Consider the following 22557-nt stretch of genomic DNA (forward strand, 5'->3'; position numbering starts at 1 on the left):
TAAGGCAGGCCTAGACCAGATACCGGTTGTTGCGCCGTTGACGATGATGGAAAGGATCACGAGTACAGAGCCATATATCTGATAGGTGTTGGCATTGAGAAAGTATATGACACTTGAGATTGCACACGTCTGTAGATATTCAGTGAGCTTCTTGGATGATTGACAGTTTTTTAGGTGTTTATTCCTCGTGAGCTGACTCTTCGGTATAACACCTACTAGATCTCAAATAATAATACTACTAGTGCATACTGTGTGCAATATAACTAATCATCACGTTGGTTTTTTTGTGATAAACGTTTTGTTACAAATGACTACGTGTTGTGTTCGCCATATTTGTAGATTCTGAGTGCTGTAAACTAGGCGTTATGTTTTTTTTCAATTTTGCATTGTGATTTTTAACTAAGAATAGATGATGGAGGGTTCGTTTCCGCAACTCATTTCATCAATTGTCCACAAACTGATGAATAGAGTTTCCAAAAAAAACATCGCAGCTGGAGGACAATTACAATTCCTTGAAATAGACCTAAGATAGAAATGGCTTTGAATATGCTGCGGGTTTTCCCTAGTCCTCAGCACATAAATATCTACTAATCAATTTTGAATCGCAATCAACGAATATCATAAAAAGGCAACGTTCTCAAGTTGGTTGAGGCGATGGCAGCTTTTGTGGAAAGAACAAAAACCACCTCCCTTGAAGCCAAATGAAATACAACAAAAAGTTTGTTGGGGTCTCATTTAATAATACGAGCGTAAAATTAATTGCAAAGTTTCTTGTGGGAAAATTAGTTGAAAATGTATATGTTCCTCAGCCGCTCTTCTCGATTACCCACACAGCCTTTAAAACCACCCGGCGACTCTTGATGAAACTCGAGGAGTAATACCCTTTGATAAGATTAAATCGCAAGAGAATGGGAAGCAGCGAAAGGAAACGTCGTTTTCCCACCCATTTCCGGTTTCGGAAGCCACAAACTTCGCTAACGATGCATTGAATACGCGAACATGAATTCTCCGCGTTTAGCGTGCTACCGAGTACAGGCTACTTGTTCACTATTTCCTTGCTGTTCTGAAAGGAGTGTTGGGATAATGCTCGGTGGAAGGAAATTATGGAAAGGTAAAAGCTGGAGGTGTATAAGTACGTTTCTAGCATATTTACGGATGTGTGACAAGGCGGAACATTTGTGTTTTATGGCCCGGTATGCGGCCTACGAGAGAATTTTCGTTGTGCTGGAAAATGGAGAAAAGGATAATGGGACGGCGTTTTAGAAAAATGGCACATCGAGATCCTAATAACAATCGGGGACCTTCTTTTTGTTAAAGATGAATGTAATTAGTGAGGTTTTAAAATTTATTGAGGGAGATTTTGGCTTAGTGGGCTATAGGCGCTGTTACTTATTGCAATCTAAACTTGTAACTGTGAGTTTTGATAGCATCTGTAAGTGATAGTAAATTGCTATTATTTAATAACTTTTTGTTTGATATTTGACTGTATTATGTCCACTAACTTGTCAGCTTTCGCTAGTCCAATCAAAGGTACCCAGTGGCTCTGTATTTAGACAAAAGAAATTACTCGTAGACTGTGGTACCATCGTGTATTAATGGTACGTACGATAGCCGGACATATCCGTTACCAGTTGACTCTTTTATAGAATTTCTGGTAGAATTCTACGAATTAACTCCCCATTTTTCAGAGGACTAAAAAAAATGGTTTATGTGACAATTATTAACAAAGTAGGGTAAAACCGATCGAATAATTTTGAAGGGTGTCCTGTCGAGTGATAGATATTTAATACTGTACATATCCCTATGCTGAGCTTCCATGAACGTGTTCCTTGGTCAAGCATGCATTCAACATTAACCAAGCTGTATTTTTACATATAATATCTTCCAAAAAGTGACACGATGAAAACAAAATGTGGTTTCTTATTATGTTATCAGTAACCATGGTTTATATTGGCCTCCGAGATTGCTGCAGAGAGTAAGTAAGTAAAAAAGCATAATCACGAGGTGTTCGTTTTCTGGTTTATGAATATTTCTTCGGCAATCTGGATTTTGTACTTCTTCATAGTTCATTGATTCTGAAAATCTGTACATCCTGCTCCACTTATTACCTGAACGTATTAAGCCTCCTCCTGCTGGGGGCAGAAATTCATGACACATGAGCACATTAAGGCGTACCGTTCAATTTACCCCATTCAACCCGCATAACCCGAATGTTGTTTAATGAAAGTTTGTGCCCGTGCGGACTCGTACGATATATTGGACATGTCAACAGGTTCTGATTTCAAGTAGGCCATTTCACGGCCCATTAAAGGAATTTATGCGACATAAAAGCAAAACTGATATTGCAATTTTTCCCATTCGTTGCCCTACATTCAGGACATTCTTGCTTTTTCTTGAGTGCAAAGTTTGCGAAGATTGAATTGTTGCTCGGTGTTGCTATTTAATTTAGTTACTCTGTGGTATGAAAAAGCAGCATGAACGTAAGAATAAAGACTTGTGGTATATAGATTAAAGCATTACGTGTACTAGGACAATATTGGCAACTTATGTCACTAGAATGGATAAAAAAATGATATCAAATTTAAGTGACTTTGTGGAGCTTGTTTAAGTGAATGCACATATTGCCCAGAGATATCGCCGGAGTTACAGGGAATTCCCAGGTGTTAGCAGCCATCGGGAAGTTCTTTAGATGATAGCTGAGTGGTTAGAGCGCAAGGCTGTCGTACGGAAGGTCGCGGTTCAAATCTCACTGGTGGCAATGGAATTTGTATCGTGATTTGACGTCGGATACCAGTCGACTCAGCTGTGAATGAGTACCTGAGTCAAATCAGGGTAATAATTTCGGGCGAGCGCAATGCTGACCACATTGCCTCCTAGTGTACCGTTGCGGTCTTGAATGAAGTGCTCTAACACACTTCAAGGCCCTGATCCAACCTGGATTGTTGCGCCAACGATTATTATTATTAGATGATATCCGACGTGTTAAGCATTTCAATTAAATTTACAGAGCAACACATTATCCCTTTCCGCCATGTGTTGCTTAGGAGGGAAAACAGAACTTTCAAAAAATCGATTTTTTTCTGATGTAAACTACATCCCAATATCTTAAAAACCATGTAGCAAAGTTCTATGCACTATATAGAAAATACAGAAATCCGTGATAATATTTGATTGATAGGTCGAGGTCGATACAATAATTCGGTCATACAATTTTTCTGTACCATTTTTAACGGTTTGTGTAAAACAAAACCGTATTAAAATCGTTTTACTGTCTGTCCATCTGTCTGCCGCATGCCTTTCCTCTGTGACTGTTGCAGGGATTTAGACCAAATTTGGTGGAAAAGTGGGAACTGTGAACGCTCACGCACACAGTGAGTTAATTAAAAGGGGGGGGGGGGGGCTAGAAAACTCCCTTCAGTTCATCCTAGAATCATGTAGGCTATAATATAGAGCATGATCCTACCAAGTTTAGTGGAAATCGCACTGTTATTAACAAAGTTATAATAGGTCAAATTTGCCGCTTATTTGCAAGTTCAAGACTTTGAATGTCAATATAACTTGAAAGTGGATATTTTCGCATAATATATGCATATATTACGTACTACGTACTAATGGGACAAATGCACATTCAAAGGTCTTTTTAAAAGAAATACACAAAACCTTTCATACGTAAAACATCCAGCTTTCTGTTTCCCGACTTGTTAAAGTACGATTTCTCTTAAGCCTCAAAATAGGCTTCAATTTCGGCGATTACCTTCTCATCAGCTCAAAATTCATTCTCTTGAGGCCTGAGAACGGAAAGTTGCTGGGGGCAGATCTGGAGAATACAGTGGGTGCGGAAGCAATTTATGACACGGTGCATTGTCTTGATAAAATAGCAATTTCTTTTTCTTCGAATGGACGGTTTTCTGCGATTTCATCCCTCAATCGCTTCAATAATGCAAGTCGCTGTTGATGATTTTCCCCTTCAAAACATGGTCGATGAATATTATACCATGCACATTTCGAAATGCTCTGCAAGCTTTGGAGTCGGTTCACCGGGTGCAACCCACTCAGATGACGATCGTTTTGATTCTGGTGTCAAATAATGGAAATAATGTTTCGTCTATTATCTCATATCGACGAATAAATTCGGGTTTTTTATGGAAGAAGAGCTTAAAAAACTACTCAGAATCGTAAACTCGTTGTTGTTTGTGGTCGATTCTGAGCTCGCGAGGGATCCACTTTGAACAGAACTTTCGCATACCTAAGCGCTCATGCATGATATGTCCAACACGATCCTCTGATATCTGTAGAGGCTCAGCTATTTCGATCAATTTTACTTTACTTTGTGGTCATCCAAAGTTATTTTCTGGATTTTTTTTGGTGTTTTCATCGGTCTTTGGGGCGTCCGTGATTTTCCCGGTGTAAATTAAGGTAAGTAAAGTAATGTTTATCAAGCCAAATAAATCCTTTTTATCCATTTTTATTTAAACTCCCTCAAAATGCTATATTCCACAAACCAATAGTCTGACAGCTTATACATTTGTTCGTATGTCTTTTTAAGGTTAGGGTTAACTAAGAATCAAATGAATTTAATACTAGTTAGGCTATGAACTTTTCAACCCAGTTGTTATAAAGGAGCGAACAACACATAGAGGGATGAGTCGGCTAAGCCGAACTCTCTTAGAAAACTGGATGGAACTTTCAAAAAATCTAGAGTTGAGTCTGTACAGACTTTCTGGGAAATGCACGATATCGGTAAATAGGTGACAGAATTGGGAGGGAGACAGCTGGCGGTTTCTGTAAAGCTTTCAATATGAAATATGTTACAAGGGGAATTGGAACACTGCAAGAGCGGTGGTTACCAATGAAAAACTGAAAGCTTCTATACAGTCCTTTGAACACTTGGTGCGCATGGATGGTATATATCGAGCCATGCCAAAGGGAGGTTAGAGGACCTAGAACGACTTTTAAAGAAATAGAACGGCGTTTCGCGGTAATGGAGACGAAGACGCGTGGTGTAACCCGCCACGATCATATCCGAGATGAGAACATCCGCGATCGTTATGGGGTTGCAGTGATCGTGGAAAAATTGCGAGAGAAGCAATGGACATGAAATTTGCACTAACGAGAACTCACTTGCCAGGATTTGTTTGAACATCAAAGTCGATGGAAAACGACCAAAAAGTGGGTTAAGGTGAAACAAAACTGTAATCACTTAAGGTGAAACAAAAGAGTTATCACTGTATTGCCTCCACCAGTCAGACATCTTTCGCAGTTCTAAATACATTATTCAATTTGCAACAATTAGATTTATGTATTTAGGGTACTGTAATGAGAGCAGTTCATAGATTCTAACGTTAAGATTTATTGGGAAAGTGCGCACGGAAAGGCTCAGAATATTGAAAGGGTTATTGGAAGAACTGAATCTAGTTTTTATAATGCCTTCTGATTCTTACACCCCCATATATTAACTCAACCTTAACTTTACACTGCAATTTGTTCCCGAAATACTAGTATATGCAGTATCAAAAATAATCGCGAAAACTTATTAGAAAACTAAGCGAGAATTAAAGAAAGTGATCACAGTCCTCTTGTAGCCCAATATAACCCGTCGGGATGCCGGAAGCTGGGCGCTTCGGATATAAATGTTTTGTATTCATCTTATGTGGAAAATTTTCTATGCACGTTTTTCCATTTGTACATACATAGCTAAGCATGCAAAATATTCCCTTATATATTGCCAAGCTAAAAGATATGCATATCAGAGGCATAAATATTATGCTTTTCCTAAATAAACAAGCATTGCCTACTACCGCATACTGATCCATATATATATATTATAATATTATAAATGTAGGAATCTCAGTTGCCCTCACGCATGTCCACTTTACTATGGTTTACTCCACGGTTTTCCATTCGTACTTAGCAGTACTGGCAAAATATTTCTTCGTTAATTGCTAAAATCTAGACATATACATCAGAGACATCAATATCGTGCTAATCCGAAACAAACAAACGTTGCCTATCCAAATTGATCTAACGCATTTTCACGCCTTTTTCACTTTATTCCCTGCACAAAAGCATATATACATATACTTAAAGTAAATACCACTGGTACTAACATACGCACAATTAATAATTTCGACTAGTTCATACTGATATGACTCCCAAGTGCAACGTTTGGAACCAACCACCAACCAACAGCGTTTCACCAGCTTATCTCGAACTCTCGATAACCCATCCTAACGAAACAGGCACTATCATGTCGAGATGTGAACGATTTAGATATCTCGGATCAATGCTTCAATGCACCATGAAATTGTTTCATGCATCGTATTGGCGCGTGATCGACCGTTCAATATACATATATGTTTGCCATATACCCGTATGTATAGCTCGTCAACTACACCAACGCGCTATCGTTATTGGTTCCCGGCAGTGTGCCTCAACTCCCTCCCCGATTTTCTGAGAAGCTTTCATTACCGGTCCGCTCGTTGGGTATCTTGGAATAGTGAGTTTCATTCCATGGCATAACCCCTAATGGAGTTTTGGCCCTTGCTTGTCCACCGACATTACTGCTTTCTGATCAACAAATTGACCGATATCAGACGCGGAAGCCAATCAAGTTCTTCATTCCAAACGATGGCCGATTCCATGTCGCAGATATCAAATGATGAAACCTTGGAGCATCCGTGTAAGAGTGGCCATCACTTTTAATGTACTTATCCCATATAGTAGTACAAAAAGATCATTGATAATTGAAGTTAGTGTTGAGTTAGTTGCATTTCCAAATTTTAGAGAAAACAGCGAAGGTAAATTAAGCGCTGTTAAAGGGTTATATCTGTTTGGAGCCCCAAAAAAGGGGTTTTTTCAAGATTTTTCTGTGAGCACATTTCTAAATTACAGTCTGCAACCAATATACTAATCGATTAAGTAACCCTTCAGGAGGAAGAAAAGCATTGGCATTACTATTTTTTACCAAATGGCAGTTGTTGGACCATGCAAGCAAACCAAGACTTTTTGACGGTCTTCCGGGGCAGAAGTAGAACTCCCTCGGATTGTCATCTAGAAGCATGATAAACCTTTTTTCATAATCTACATAACTGTAGGTAGTGAAGAGCACACGGTTATAATTTTATCATTTTTTTTTCGCAAAATGACGATTGGATTGGTGCTACTGCTACCTTCCTTTTCCTCGAACTCTCATTTTTCCTGGATTTAATCGCGCTAATAAGCTTAAGTTTAATTTGTGTTCATAGGACTAAGTGAGCCTAATATACAAAGCCTAATAGCACTGTAATGAAATTTCACACACGATGCTTTCTCGTCGTAAAATCGATTCAACCTCGCAAAGAAACGGTCCTCATCTCCCAAATCTGATCCCATCGTTTTGATTCAAAAGTCGAAAGATAGAATCAACAATTTTTCTTTTTCCCTTGATCGATTAGGTGGCCTCTCGAGCAGCAACAACAAAAACAACACGTACATACATAGAAGATAGCTAATTCTATATTGCCGGTGCCGGCTTGTATATGCAAACGTCCTCTAACTGTGCCCATAGAATGGAAATGCATATAGCATTGTAGTGCTACAACCATCGAACAATTAGGGTTGGGAGAAATTTTAGGGTTAAATGGTTTTGGGTAAAACGTTTAATATTGCGCAGGCGAGAAAGATTATTGGAAATAGCGTTATGGAAAGGATAAACAAGTCGAAATACCGGAAGCTCGCGCTTCGGCCCTATGTTATCCCTTAATCCATGCCATTTTACACTTCTGCGGTGGACATAAGGAGGTTTGTCGGGTGAATTTCTAAAATGTGCAAGTATACTATTATTAACTTTATTTATGCAGAGATGCACCACTGTCATTTTTTACAGATTTTTCGGTTGGATATGTTCTGAGAACGAAACCTGTTATACTTCTTGCGGGTCATGTTTTGAGCCATCACTCCCCTATGCTTCACGCAATATCAAATATTGGACCGAAACCGAAAAAGATTTCAGGCTGGTCTGCAAAATCTTTGGATGATCAGGCCTTCATAGTGATGTGGTTAGATCAACCTGATAAAGCAGGCGTCTCTACGGAAAGAGCCGTCCATCTGGTTTAAGGGGGTCATCCCGTGTGTCGGGTTGGTGAAATCGATTTTTTTTTCTTGCATGAATTGTATCTATATATAGTGGAGAATATGTGGGCAAAGGGATTTTCCGATATTCCGAGTCCTTCAGAAATTACAGGGTTAAACAGGTAAGGAGTTTGCAGCCGCGGCTAGAGTACTCGATGAGAAAGAGCATCGAATCTTTTTTTACAGGTTAGTTTTTTACCTGAGCCTTATAAATTTGAACACAGGTATAAATATAAAAAGATGAAAAACCAATCAATTGTCTAAACTTATTTGCTGTTTGGAATAAAAAGGATAATCCAGTCTAGAGTGAGCACTGAAAGGCGTTCAAGTTATACTCAGTTATATTTTGTTGTAAGTATTGTGCTGTTTGTGTGTTCAGTGATTTTTTTAAATGGATCGTACGAAGCGAGATCGCTTTAACGTTCAACGTCATGCTCGCACAAAAAAACCAGTATTTCGTGGGAATCGATAGTTATCAGAGAAGAAAAAGGACTTTGCATCAACATCAGCAAAGAAACTTTTAGCAAGCATGAACATGGATGTTCCAATTGCGACAAGTTTTGTATATTGTATATTGGATTTTGCTGGAGTTTTCTCCGGTATTTCTGCAAATAATAAAATATATGTAGTAGTAAAAAAGGAATACGTAGGACATGTCGAGAAAAGAATGGGAATGCGGCTTAGAAATGCAAAGAAGAATCATAAAGGCATTGGTGGAAAAGGGGTTGGAAAACTTACTGATAAGGACCTCACTACATTTTCTGGGCTAGCTATTCGTCGACACGCAAATTCGATAGAAGGAATGAAGCAAGAAATTTGGGAAACTTTCTTCCATAAATGTTCTACAGACGAAAATCCTCAACATCAAAATTGTCCAGCAGGCGAGGACGATTGGTGCAAATGGCGGAAAGCGGAAGCTAAAGGAGAACTGGATAGTTTTCACCACGAGAAGGCACCTTTGACTGAAGAAGTTCAAACAGTGATCAAACCAATCTACGAAGATTTGTCACGAGATGATCTCTTGAACAGATGTTTAGGAGCAGAGACCTAGAATAACAATGAGTCATTAAATGCATTGATCTGAACTTTCGCTCCTAAACACCTTCATTCTGGGGCTAAGGTCGTAGAAAAAGCCACTTTTCTGGCTGTAATTATTTTCAATGAAGGATTCAATGGCATTCTCAAAATCCTAGTGACAATGGGATGTCCAGTTGGTCACATATGTCAGGTTTATGCCGACCGCCGCGAATTTGGCGGCCCGAACGACGATCGACTGACCTCGCTAAAAGAGCCACAATTGATACAAGACTTTTTTGAAGAAACGGAGGGTGCTCTCTATGGACCAGGTATAGCAGATTAATGGTGAGTTAAAATTTTACTGTTGATAATCACATTTAAATTTTCAAATGCGTTTTTCTCGAAACTGCATCTTGAAAATCGGCTGCCACCATAGCTCAAAATTTATCTAACCAAATTCTTTGAAATTTTCACGGCTTCTTTAGTACATATTTCTACGGTCCGCAAACTAGGATAATTGCAATCGGACTGGTAGTTTTTTTTTATTCATAAAAAAGCCGTAAAAAAACACTAAAATCCAAAAAATTAAGTTTAAAAGCCCACCAAAAATTTACCTTTTAATATTTTCTAATTATCCTAGTTTGCGGACCGTAGAATATTGTCCACATTAAAATGCCATTTAGTTTTTTTCCCTCAAATGAACACAGCGCCCTCCAGCGTGGCAGCAGAAAAACACCTTTTTTTGGAGATGGGTGCATAAATTAACACCTATTCCGAAAATTAGCTACGAAATCAACCTGAAAATTTTATCACATATACTAGAGATATCAATAAACATATGGTGAAAAAATCACGTTTCTATCTTTATCCAGTCCTTCAAAATAATTTTTCAAAAAAAGGCAAAAAAAACGGCCTTCACACGGGATGACCCTTTAATGCATCGCCAAAGCATGTGACGCGTCCATGCCTAGGAGGTGCTCATTCCCCAGTAGAAGACCAAACTTTTGGTGAACTGGCCGGCCTTCGATCAGCCTGCCCTCGAGCCAGAAGGGCGGCTCAGAGGGCGGTAGGTAGAGTCGACCAGGGGCAAAAAGAGCGCATCTATAAGGCAGTACGCAAAACCCTCCAGCTCGCCATCCAGCGAAGCAAGAGTAAATGCTTTAAGGAGTTCTGCTCAGAAGCGGACGTAAACCCGTGAGGGAGTGCTTAAAAAATCGTGATGGGATGATTCAGAGGCCTTTCATCTTCGCGTGTCCTACCTTCCTGCTGAAAATCATCCAGGGGTTATTCCCCCAGCAAGAGGAGAGCACCGACACATTCCAACCACCTCTGAATGTGACAGCAATTCCGTCAGTCATCAAAGATGAGCTGCTGGAGATCAGCGGTAGAATAGGAGACAATGAAGCGGCTGGCCTGAACGGAGTACCGAATAAGGCCCTTAAGCTTGCCGTGAAATCCAGACTGGACATGTTCGCTGAGTTTCTTGAAGCGTGCATGTCCGAGGGGATATTTCCAGGGGCATGGAACCGGCAAAAGTTGATACTTCTGCCTAAGCTTGGTAAACCTGTTTTGTTTCACACAAAACCTTAAAAAGCGCAATGACGTATAATCAAATTAATTTTTCCAAAAGTTTGGCACAAAACAATAGAGATCCAAAGATCATTCCCATGTCGTCAAACTGGCGGATACCAAACATTCAGAAAGTTTGATAACTCTTGTATGAGGACGTTATATTAACTTTGCTCTTACATTCTACTTCGTGACATTGTAAAATGGTCTAAGTAATTATAACTCTAATTATTATCCTTTGAATGTTTCATTGGCCAGAGAAGAGAGAATATTTTCCAGGTAAAGTTGCTAGGTATATTCTTTCAGCAATGATGCTTTATGACTGTATTCATTTCACTGCATTCGTAGACCTTAACTAATTACATGCCTACCCCTTCTCTGCTTAGATAAGATAGTGCACTTAAGACTCGGAGCTACACGGCAGCTTGACAAGCGTAGCTATACTTCTAGAAAATAAAGTAATTTGCTTAATTTCAAATCCATTCAATTTCCTCGCTCCATTCGTCTTTGCCTCAATCAACACATCCATTTTCTCGGAAACTTAATTAAATTGTAAACTTGTTTAAGTGACTCTCTGGAACTCTCCGTGTTTATTAAAGATCCCTTCATGCCACTCAATCTCACCCTGCTTTAATCTCTATTTAAACATAAATTTAATGCGAACACCTAACATGGCTGCAGCTTTCAGGCTCAAGGGAGCAGAAGGAAGTAGGTGTCTTGTCTACTTGTCATCGCCAGATTATATTTTGAGAGGTCAGGAAATGAAATCATTGTTACCCATAAATTTTTTAGTCTGCTTGGTTTTGTCAATAGAATTTGCAGGGATGGCGGGGTTTCTTCATGCTTTATCTGGCATAATATTTCAAGCGAAAAGTTAACGAACGGCGGTATAGTGAATAGCGTCGAGGGGATTTCTGGTATCCAGTAAAAGACTTGAGGGAAGCTACGTAAATCAAATAGGGATCCTGCACGCATGGAGTTGGGAGCAAGTATGAAAGACTTTGTGGTTATCTTATATGAGAAACCTACTTAGAACAGCTTTTGAGTGAGCCTATTCAAAGAAGAAATTCAATTCCGTATAATTTTTGGTATGCCAGAAAATTTCTTTAATATTTTAGAATATTTCTCTAAGGAGGGGAATAACGTCAGGTTATCGTATTTATAATGCAGCAAATTATGATAGGAAACACAATTGGGATAAAACTTTTCAAAAGATTACAGGATTTCCACCTGGTTGGCATCTGGAAAATCTGGTTGCTCTTTTATCAAGTCCTGAAGCTTTGACAAATGGCTGGATCTGGAAAAAGTGCCAAGGAAGGAGGATTTCAATGTTGACACTAACAAGTTTTTTGAAATCATTGATGAACGGAACATCGACGGTGCCGATCAATTCCCTTATTTAAAAAATGTTGTTGTTGCCAATAGAGGCATCCGGGTCCATACTACCCAACGCATTAACAGTGTTCAATATGCGTCCGTTCTAGAGCTATGTGGCTTAAAATAGTAAAGATGGAGTCTAGGCTTCTCAGAAAGTCGTAGCTGAACCTGATGTGCATTGTTAGAAATCGGCAATGAAGGGGCGTATGCGGAGTTAGTGTGCATCAAATAATGGTCTATACCAATCATACTGGTATAGGTTGGTTCCAGAAATCGACTTAGCAGGAAGGAGGGTGGTACAGAATTATCATAACTTCGTGCAAACTTTTAAATCGGATATTTTTCGGTAAATAATTATACTTATTATTATTACCTTAAATACACCAATGAACGCATTAAGATTGATACAATTCTGTAAGCTGAAATTCAACCCTAAACCCACCAAGAATGTAACAATTTGAGGTTTATCAATTTGTTAAGATTTGGTGTAAAATAAAACATTATTAAAGTTATTTTACCGTCAGCCTAACTGCCTTTTTTTGAGACATTAGGAATCTTTTGCCGCATGTATTACCAGAGTGTGGGATTTTAATACGCTAAATTACTACTATCTTCCTTGTAGAACTAGAGTATTTTACAACAGAGCGAACTTAACTCTTGCCAATGTATTGCGCCCGATCCAATTAATTTTGCCGGGCCGTAGAGAGGGAAAATCGGGGCCACATCTAGTACACCATCGTAACTTGGATAGCTCGGTGAAATGCCAAGAATTGGAACTGTATTAATATCAACAGCTCCACTACCGAGCCTGAGCTCACATCTTTATGTGGTAATCATTGGAGCCATTCAGGGAGTTGCTAGGTGACTTTGCTGGGGAGGTAAGAGCTGATCGAAAGCTAATCATAAAGCAATACCGGAACAAACGAACAAGTTTATGGCACCTCGACTGATCAGGCACCCAGGCCATTTTGGTTCGGCGCTCGATTTAGGACTTTGCCTCAATTTTACGTTTGGGGGAAACATTAAGCCTACTTGAATTGGCCCAATCACCCCCAAGAATCGGTTGCTAGAAATGACGACAATTATACGGTTTGTAATTTCAAACATGCTTACGTTCCAGCGTCAGCCTGCCAGGTAATCTACGCATCGGACCATCAATACTGTTCGAAGTGGTTGATGTTAACTTGGCGTTCCTCAGCTCGACGGATGTTGCAAAGGTGAACATTAGGAGAAACGTCGAGGCCACAGGGCAAGTGGAGGTGCAATGGAGGATATTTGTGGGAGTGAAAGGGCTGTAGTTGTGCGTTTATTTTCCGCCGTGACCAGCCATGCCTCACCGTGACAAGCCTTCTATATACTGGTGGACGACGGAAATTAACCAATCATAGAAGGAGTGTCAAACAACCAGGAAGAGACCTTCAGTAGAAGAACAGAGTTCAGATGGGCTGAGAGGAGACTTCGCAGAGCGATAAATAAAAGCAAATCTCACTTCTGGCAGGAGCTAGTCGACGAGATGGCTGGCGAACCATAGGAAATCCTTTTCATATAATACCGAACCGATGGACTGGATCGTATGGGCGTATCCGAATATTGGCCGTCCGAAGCACTATCGAACATTGCTTCTAACTGGAGTGGTGCGATTCATTCTAATATGCGTATCGCATGAGTGGTCGGAGCCTTTCCTCTTTCCAGAAACGATAGCAGGCGAGTTCCGGATACCATCTGTAGTTTTGAGCGCTTTTAGAACTGCACCAGATGAAGGAGTACCGATGGCGCTCGCATGATCCCGGTCGACGCTTTGGCACGGAAATTAGTGTGTTGTGACATGAAGGATGTATGGAGGAGTGCACGGAACACAAAAATGCGATAAAGTATGAATTGCATATTCTCTGGCAACACAGATGGAACTAATCTTCGAAAGGTCAATGGATGCATAGGTACATACGAGGAGACCAACTACCATATTCCTCTGGAGATACGGTGGTTACTACAGGCAGTGTCTTTTTGGACAAGATCATTCACCCACCTATCCGGGGTATATGCTAAGGCTGAAGAAAAATTGGATTATGGTTTATTTGACGATTGTCCAAACACAGACTGAGCATTTGTATATATGTAAATATTGTGTGCCTGGTTAATCCCGACGTAAGTAGTAAAGGCAAAGCTGCATACGGCTAGCGGCATGCCATTAATTGCGTATAATTATATGACCCACTGCTTCAGCTATAAATATTGTGAGCTAATATTGCAAATAAGAAGCCCTGAGCAGGACGTTTCCATTTATACTTGCCTTCCTCTACACATTCTTCCTTTCTGGGGGAGTAAACATCATCAGTAAAATCCTTAATCCGATTCCGGAGTCGACGCGCGAATGATCCCTACCTTTGATTCCCTGTTACTTCTAAATCGGAGACATTGCATATAGAGCTCAACAACATCAGAGTAGTGGACATTTTGGCCAGGCACGGAAAACCTAGGCGTTGTATGATTTGAACGAACTAACTCAATGAATTTATCGTCCGCGCCTATTACCTTGTTACGGATTTAGAACAGAATCTAGTACCTTTCAGACACCGACCTCATGACGGCTTCATAGTCCCTTTTTCGGAAGTAAGTCATGTTCATGAATAGAACGTCGTCAATCAATACCGAGTAATAGTGAAAAAGAATCGTGTTGCCCTACCAACTACCAATTTTTCAAAAAGTTCACTTGGGCTCGTTGTGGAGTCTTCGCAATGCGTTACTTTGCATCTAGGGCATTCCATGAACTCAATAATTAGGGGTACGTAGTAATCAGGGAAGTTTAGTATCTGGGGATGTTGACTCAATTCATAATGAGGCTTCGACCGCATTTCATGTTGTATGCTGGGATTCTCCCAGACGTTAAGTGAAACATCTCATAACTAAAATTTACTTCACCATATAACAACATTATTTCTGCAGTTGGCAGAATTTTGAGTGATAATTTGACTAGCGAAGTTACTGCGGCAGATCTTCAGGCCTAATCTTTTATATGTTGTGGTTGCCACGGTAGTTTGTCCTCACAATCAAAATCTTGGAGTGTATACCTTCGGTATGCGCAGGAGGACTTTGCCGTTCTCCTTATCAAAAGAACTTTCGCCCGAGGAGTCACAACTCAGTGTTCTTCTAAAACCACAGAGTATTTTATAAATTTTTTTCCAACTCAGGTCAGGAAAGCAATCTCGATCTGGATCATGCAGCAGAAGTCTGGAGAATGAAGGATATAACCACAATGAGACTCTAATTGAGAGTATTGATTCAACGTATATAAATACCTTGACATATTGCAAGTAAGAGTACCTGCTATGGCAATTGTTGAATCAAAGTTTCAAGGCGAATTTGAACGGCGTTTCGATTTTATCCTAAAAACTGAGCTGCTTGGGAAAAATAAAATCAAGGCAATAACCATCATCCACATTCGCGTGCTTCTATATACTTTCGGTCTGATAAAGTGAAGTGATACGGATGTAGAGGCTGACAACAGACAGTAGGAGTAATTCTTGCGAACAACTACTCAACTGCACACTTGAGCTATCGAAAAATTGAGGATCACTAGGTTCTGTACTGTAAAGAGGAGACCATTCAGAAATAATATCCGCTTTGTTTGTTAAATTCTCCATCAAAACCCTGCGTTGAAGTATAACTTAGTGGTAATCTACCATCCCTTTTATAAGTACGCTCCGCAGAGAATCTTGGAAAATGGTCGGGTCAAGCTACTGCGGAATCAAACTATTTTGGCTGGCTCGATCTAGTTTTCCTTCTCAGAAAGAGCGTGTTTCATAATCGATAAAGCGCCGAAGACCCTCGATTTGAAGGCCAGATTATACATGGAGGTGCAACAGGCTGTCATCCTTGCAACGTGTTCAAGGACTATAGTCTGAAGAGTCCTGCCTGGTAACAGTTGACTTGGTGAGCGCCACTCTAGATCCGCACTATTCACTTTATAGTTGTAAAACACCGTATAATTACTTTTGCAAAAACCGGCGATGCAGCAATACATTTTCCAATGATCGCATGTCCGGACAAGGACTTAATGTCATAAACTCGTAGAAGAAGCACTCATCTTCAACGGATATATATATAGGCGCTATTAATAAATAAAGGGGTCCTAAAAAGAACACGGCCCCATGCAGGCCGAATTCTCAGGAAGCACAAAATCCACAACATCGTCGTGCCTATGCCAAAATAGGACAAATGTTAAAAGCCCCGAAGGACAGAAAGACGCCACTTCACAAACCAGCGGTATATAAAATTCCGTGCTTCACAAAGGAGAGATCGCTAGGACGATACAACAACGAATTAAGGAGCGCGGAAGTAATAAAAATACAACCGCTTCAGGGAATCAGCCCTAGCGACATATAAACCGGTATCGGGGCATCAATTTTCCTTCGACAGGACCAATATACTGTCAGAAACTGCCTCACATTAACCCCGAAAACATCAGGAGGCCATTGAGATAAAAAAGCACCCAAACACAAACAGGGACCAGGGTTATACCATAAATTCACTATAGAATGTAATAATCAACAGGATTTTATAATAGACTCCCCGCCTTATTTGCACTAATGACGGAAATCATTTTGATCGTTTTTAATATTTTAATTTTAATTTAAGCATTTGAAATTTCAACCAACGCATTGAAAAGTCCGCGCCATTGTGACGCCAGAAGTCGAATTAAGTTTTATTTTGTTTTATTTGAAAGAAGATCTTGAGATTCGCTCACCCTGGGAAAATTCGCCCTGAAGCTTTAAAATTGGAAAGGAAGAGTATGTTTGCAAGCATATTGCAGCAGATAAATGAGCCTAACACAAGAGAAGAGGTCCTGCAAAATATTCAACCGGCCCAAGGTTCCAATTCCGCTCAGTGCGAATCCGATATTTTGGCGAATTTTCCAAGAACGTGCATTCTATCGCCACTCAGGTAAAGGCGCGTGCACCTTGTGGTCGAGCCTTATTTCCGCCAAAGTCGTGCAAACATTGTCCTTGTGCATTAGCTGCACTGCATTAACTGCATATATTTTACGCTAGGAACTGCAAATCAATTATGCAGCAATGTGTCGAGGATTTGCATTAATTTAACATCTTTGAAGTAATCGACCGATACAGATATTGGCATTAATATTAATTTTAATTAGTGTAATTATAAGGCATTAAACAACACACTGACCTTTCCGTTTTGACACTTTTTGATCGTATGAGTACGAGTACTTTTATTTCCGGGACGTTTTCGTGCCAGAAGTTGCTACATAGCTCGCTACCATTACTGCTGAAATGTATGGTTGACTGTCCTGTCAGGTAAGCGTTGATTGATTACTTCAACAGTTGGAAGTAACAAACACTAAACTTAACGTAGCTAAGATTCAAAGTACTCGCCCAGTGACTTTCTATGAAGTGTCGACCAAACGCCGTATTTTCATTGCCGTCTTGTGAAAATTCCATTTTAAAACGATTATAATTAATAAATGAGTTTTTGGTATTGCCTTTTTTTCTCAATAGATATGTTAATTAGGTAGGTGACCATTAGAAAACGCATCGAATATAGGCCTAGACACAGACGCGGAGCATCAGTGTCAGGTCTATCCGGAAGAAGTGAGCCTGACTGCGCACTAAAACTCGGAAATTAAAAAAGTTACGTGGCTGAGAATTCGAAGAATATCCAAGAATGAGAAACCAATACTATGGAAGCCTAAAATCCGATTTAAAGGTATAGTGGCTCAAAGTTGTCCCATTAGCGTTAAATTACTACTTACTAAGAGTTAAGATGTCGCCTCCACATCGAATTGAATATCTGGTATATGCAACGTATATACACTACGAGCTATGTATAAATGAAACCATCTTGTAACTAAATATTTTTACATATAAAATCCACAAAACCTTTCATACGTTGAGCTTCCGGGTTCCGATTTGGATTATAGCTTTTTTTTCTAACGCGAGGTTAATATCTACACAACTTAATATTACTGACTAGTCCTCCTGATCTGAATCTTTAGATATTCATATTTTAATTTTTAATTAATCGCTGGAAACACCGCCTAATTTCACTCAGATAATTTTTAAGGTTTTATGTGAAACAAAACCTTCTTAAAATCACTTCAATGTCTGCCTGTCTGTCTGTCACACCTGATTTGCTCGGAAACTGCTGAACCGATTGTCATGAAATTTGGTCTCCTTACATGCAGCGGGTGACGTCTCATATATGCAAAAGGGAGGTGTAAATTGTTCTTTCACAGAATATGACCATGTGGGATATCAAATGACATTGGGTGAAATATAGGTGAGATACGACTCAAAATGTGTGTCCCAAAAAGTGAAACAGGTCCCATTCTCAGAACCTACCCAACCGAAAAATCTGAAAAAAAATCACAGCGATGCAACTATATGAAACCTAGGCATCAAAATCCACGCCGTTCCCATATCGACACAACTAAAGTTAATAATAGTTTATTAGCAAGGTTTGGAAATTTGCCGGAAAAACCCCCTTAAGTTTATTTGAGCGTAATTGGGGGATGTTTCTAGCGATTATCTTTTTGAAATAATAAAACTTGTTTTTTCTATTCGCTAGTGTAGAATTTTATTTTGCAAATACCGATATTTCGGGAACCACTTGTTCCCTTCATCAGTGCTAACAAGTGAGAGACGTGTATGGCGTCCTCATCCTAAAAAGTGAACTTATATGAACGCGGGGTCTAAGGGTACGTTCTAGTTTTCCTTTTTGTCTTTTTTTACTTCTTTGCATATTCATGTCAATTGATCGACTTAGAAATAAGTATGTATATGTATGTGCTAATAAAGCTTGCGGGTAGTAAGTGTAGACATATATGTACCTGGTTACCTGCAGTTATTAATTTACGTACATAACATATACGAGTATGTATACTTTTGTGCACGGAGGAAACTGGAAATGTGTCAATGTCATCAATTTAGATGCGCACATATATATTGTATTGTATAATTCGGTTCCAATTTTGCTTGTATCAAGGATAGTCGATAACGAGGAGGAGGAGGCGAAAGGTTATGCGCTGACATGGTCACGGGAGTAAAAGTGAACTCTCACCTAACCTATTTGGGAGATTATGTTAGGCACATTGGACGGTCTTAGAAAGGAGACCCCATATAATTATGTTGGAACGCAAGAAATGCAAGGATGTAACGGCGGACAAATTCTTGAGTCAAATCCGAAAGTCACTTTTAGCAGATCGGAGCTCTCTATAGTCTGCAAGGATAGATGAAGGACCTTGTTGTAACTGAAGAGTCGGTGGTCAAAATGTTGCAAAAAGTCTACGGTGGGATACAAACCGCATCATCCGCCTATTGCGCCTGGAGGAGGCACTCAAACTGTTGGCACGCAGGGAGAGCAAGAGTAGTCCGCAAAATATACCGTTTTAGGGGCAAGTGTCGCCGAACAGTTCCTTAGATACCTCGTCTTCGGTCGCATCGCGAATGCGGATGACAAGTTGAAGCAGGAGGTGGGGAGCGAGGTGCCACGTCAGTAGGGAGTGTGGGGCGGACTTAAGTTGCCCACTGTGTGAAGCGAGGGAAGGTGTGGACCATCGGGTGATTGCAAGGAGCACCTGGTGCCCAGAATACAAGATAACATCTATTTTCTATATGGCAATAATAAGTGAATCTTATAGAAATATAGAATTTGGGTCAAGGTTCAAACGGGCCCATTAGCGGGGGAGAGGAAGGTGGGGCTATGGACTTGCGGAGAACAAACCTTCCAGAAAATAATGGAGCATCTGAAGGAAGGCTTCGTGAAAGCAAATGTGGAAGGACTTCATATATGCTGTTCCATCCGGCGCTATAATTGACGAGTATAAACACATGCTAAGCGCTCTGGTCTCTGCATGGAGATTAAGGGCAAATCGAGCTCCAGAAGAAGCTCCCACTGAGTGCCGGAGGCGATTCGCAAAAGTAAAAGGAACTGCTCCAAACAGTTGTGCTAAGATGCCGAAGTAAATTCGTGGGTTAGGACTACAGGACTATTAATGAAAAAGACCCCACTTTTTAAAAGAAGTTGTTGACACTCTGTATCCTCATCTCCAAAACAGCGGAGGGCAAACTGTGTTGCAAGTCAACGAGTGACCTGCACAAGAGCTGCGAAAAATATGTGGTTGGATCCGTGTAAGACCCCAGTTCTAGATGGCATCCCTAACAGAGTGTTGAAACTGGCGGTGAATACCAGACCCGATCTTTTCGTCAATATGGTTGAGGCTTGCTTTAAAGATTGAATATTCCCTACCGAGTGCAAAAAGCAAAAGTTGGTGTTGTTTCCCAGACCCAATAATCCACCAGAATAATCAGCATTAAGTTGTCCGATCTGCCTGCTGGATACAATGGGGAGGATGATGTAGAAAGGCATCTATAACAGACTGTTCCTCATCGTCGAAAGCAGCGATGGCCTGTCGTAGCGCCAGTATGGGTTTCGGTGCACTAACTATACGCTGGATCCAATGTGTGCCTTGGTACTGGATATCAAAATTGTATCTAATTCCGCCAACTAGAGTTGAATCAAAGGTGCATTAGCTAATATGTTCGAGGATATCTGGCGAGTCTGGTCGAGAATTACCTCTAAGTGTGGACTCTCTTGAACAGAAAGGATGAGTATCCCAAAGAGTACATCGTCACATCGGGGTACCAAAGGGTAATTTGTCCCTTGCTGTTGAATGTCATGTATATTGAATTCCCGTCCTAGAGGTGGTTACTATTGTAGGCTTTGCTGATGACGTAGTTGTAGTTGTAGTAGCAAAGAATCCAGATGATATGGAAGTTTACGCGGCGCAGACGGTATGGACAGTATAGACTTAGCTACAAAAGGCTGGGTTGACCCTGGTCGTTGAGGAAACAGAACCGGTCTTAATAATGAACTGTAAAAAGAAAAATAACGGTGAAACTGGATGTTAGCGGATATATGGTCATCTCTAAGTCGGCTTTTAAGTACCTGGGGATGATAATGACGCCAATCTGAGCCCCCTAGGGAGCACCTAGAGTAAGAAAGTCAAAAAGAAGTTAGTGCCACCGCGGTACTTGCAAGAATGTTGCAGAATATCGCTGGCCGAAACGCTGTCATAGATTTCTTATAGCTGGAGTGGTGCGATCCATTCTGCTTCACTCGTCACGTCTGTGGGCGGGAGCGTTTGTAACCTCTCGGAGGATGAATTTGTTGAATTCGGTTTACGGGCTGATGACTTTGAGGGTTTGCAATGCTTTTCGAAGCAAGTCAGATGAGTCGACATAAGATGAGTGTATTATACCATGCAAGAGGTATGGAGGGACACACAGAACGCTCCAACGTTAGAGTGAATGAACTCCGACAACACAGATGATAAGGCGAAAGGTCGATGAACGCATAGGGTCATTCGCAATATTAGGGTGGTTGTTACAGGCTGTTTTGGGTTAGATAATTCACCGAATTGTGTTGAATTCAGTGGCACTGGTGTTTCACTGCCCAAAATTAGTAATGGAGGAATCTCAATTAAGCGTTGGGAAGGACAATGCGTCCGGAGAAAGTAGTTGCAGAGATGCTGAAGTCAACTGACTGGCGGTTTGCTCCGCCATTTTCAAAATTCAGATCGAGCTGGTGAGGGAAGTAAGGAGGAAAAAAACACATTGGAGCAAAATGACGAATGCCTCAAGACAAATCCTCTCGGGGTGGACCTAATGCTTAAAGAGTGGTCCCGGGGGGCTTGGGTAGGAGAGCGTGGGGGGAGGGGGGGGGGGGTGTAGCGGATGGAAATAAAACACGCGCTCGCTCTAGCTTAGATGTTTGCTCAGCGGAGGTTTCTTTCTGTGATTTTTACTCCTTTTCGTGCGCACTAAAAAAAGAATTTATTATCGATTTTGTAGCTGGCTAGTTGGACTGGGGCCATTACTTCCAAAACTTGGCGAGTTTATATGAGAGAAAGAAGCGTTTGGCAGTGTGACTTTGGTGAGTGGAGAGTCACAACGCTTTCACATTTGGGTGGTGGTCAAAACCTGTTAATAAGGGAATAACGTATCCATTAGGTCCGTCAGGTGTTCAGGTCCCCACAAGAAGCATACACTTCTCCTCTACTGCTTTGTGTCATGCGATTCTAGGGCGGCCCACTCGTCGGTCACTTTTGGAAAGTTGGCCCCATTTCAGCGGACAATGCATCCATCGCCTTTTCTAAAATGTGACATATGCACCGCACTTCCCTCCTCTAATCAACATCTAGCCGTAAGTAGTCCGTACGTCAAACCGGCTCATTACACGAGCTTTTCTTAGGTAAAGAAGACACGCGTAAGAAGCTGTACCATCGAAACCAATTCAGAGGTATCGGATCATGAATATACCATTGTACAAGAAAACTATTCTCAAACGACAGACAATAAAGTTCATAATATGTTCATTGAGAGCGTCAAACTTTAAAACAGAAGAAATTAGAAAGAGATTTAACAACATTGGATTGTAAATATATTATTCTCATTAACGTTATTTGCT

This window comes from Hermetia illucens, chromosome 1 (assembly GCF_905115235.1).
Source record: "Hermetia illucens chromosome 1, iHerIll2.2.curated.20191125, whole genome shotgun sequence".
NCBI lineage: Eukaryota > Metazoa > Arthropoda > Insecta > Diptera > Stratiomyidae > Hermetia > Hermetia illucens.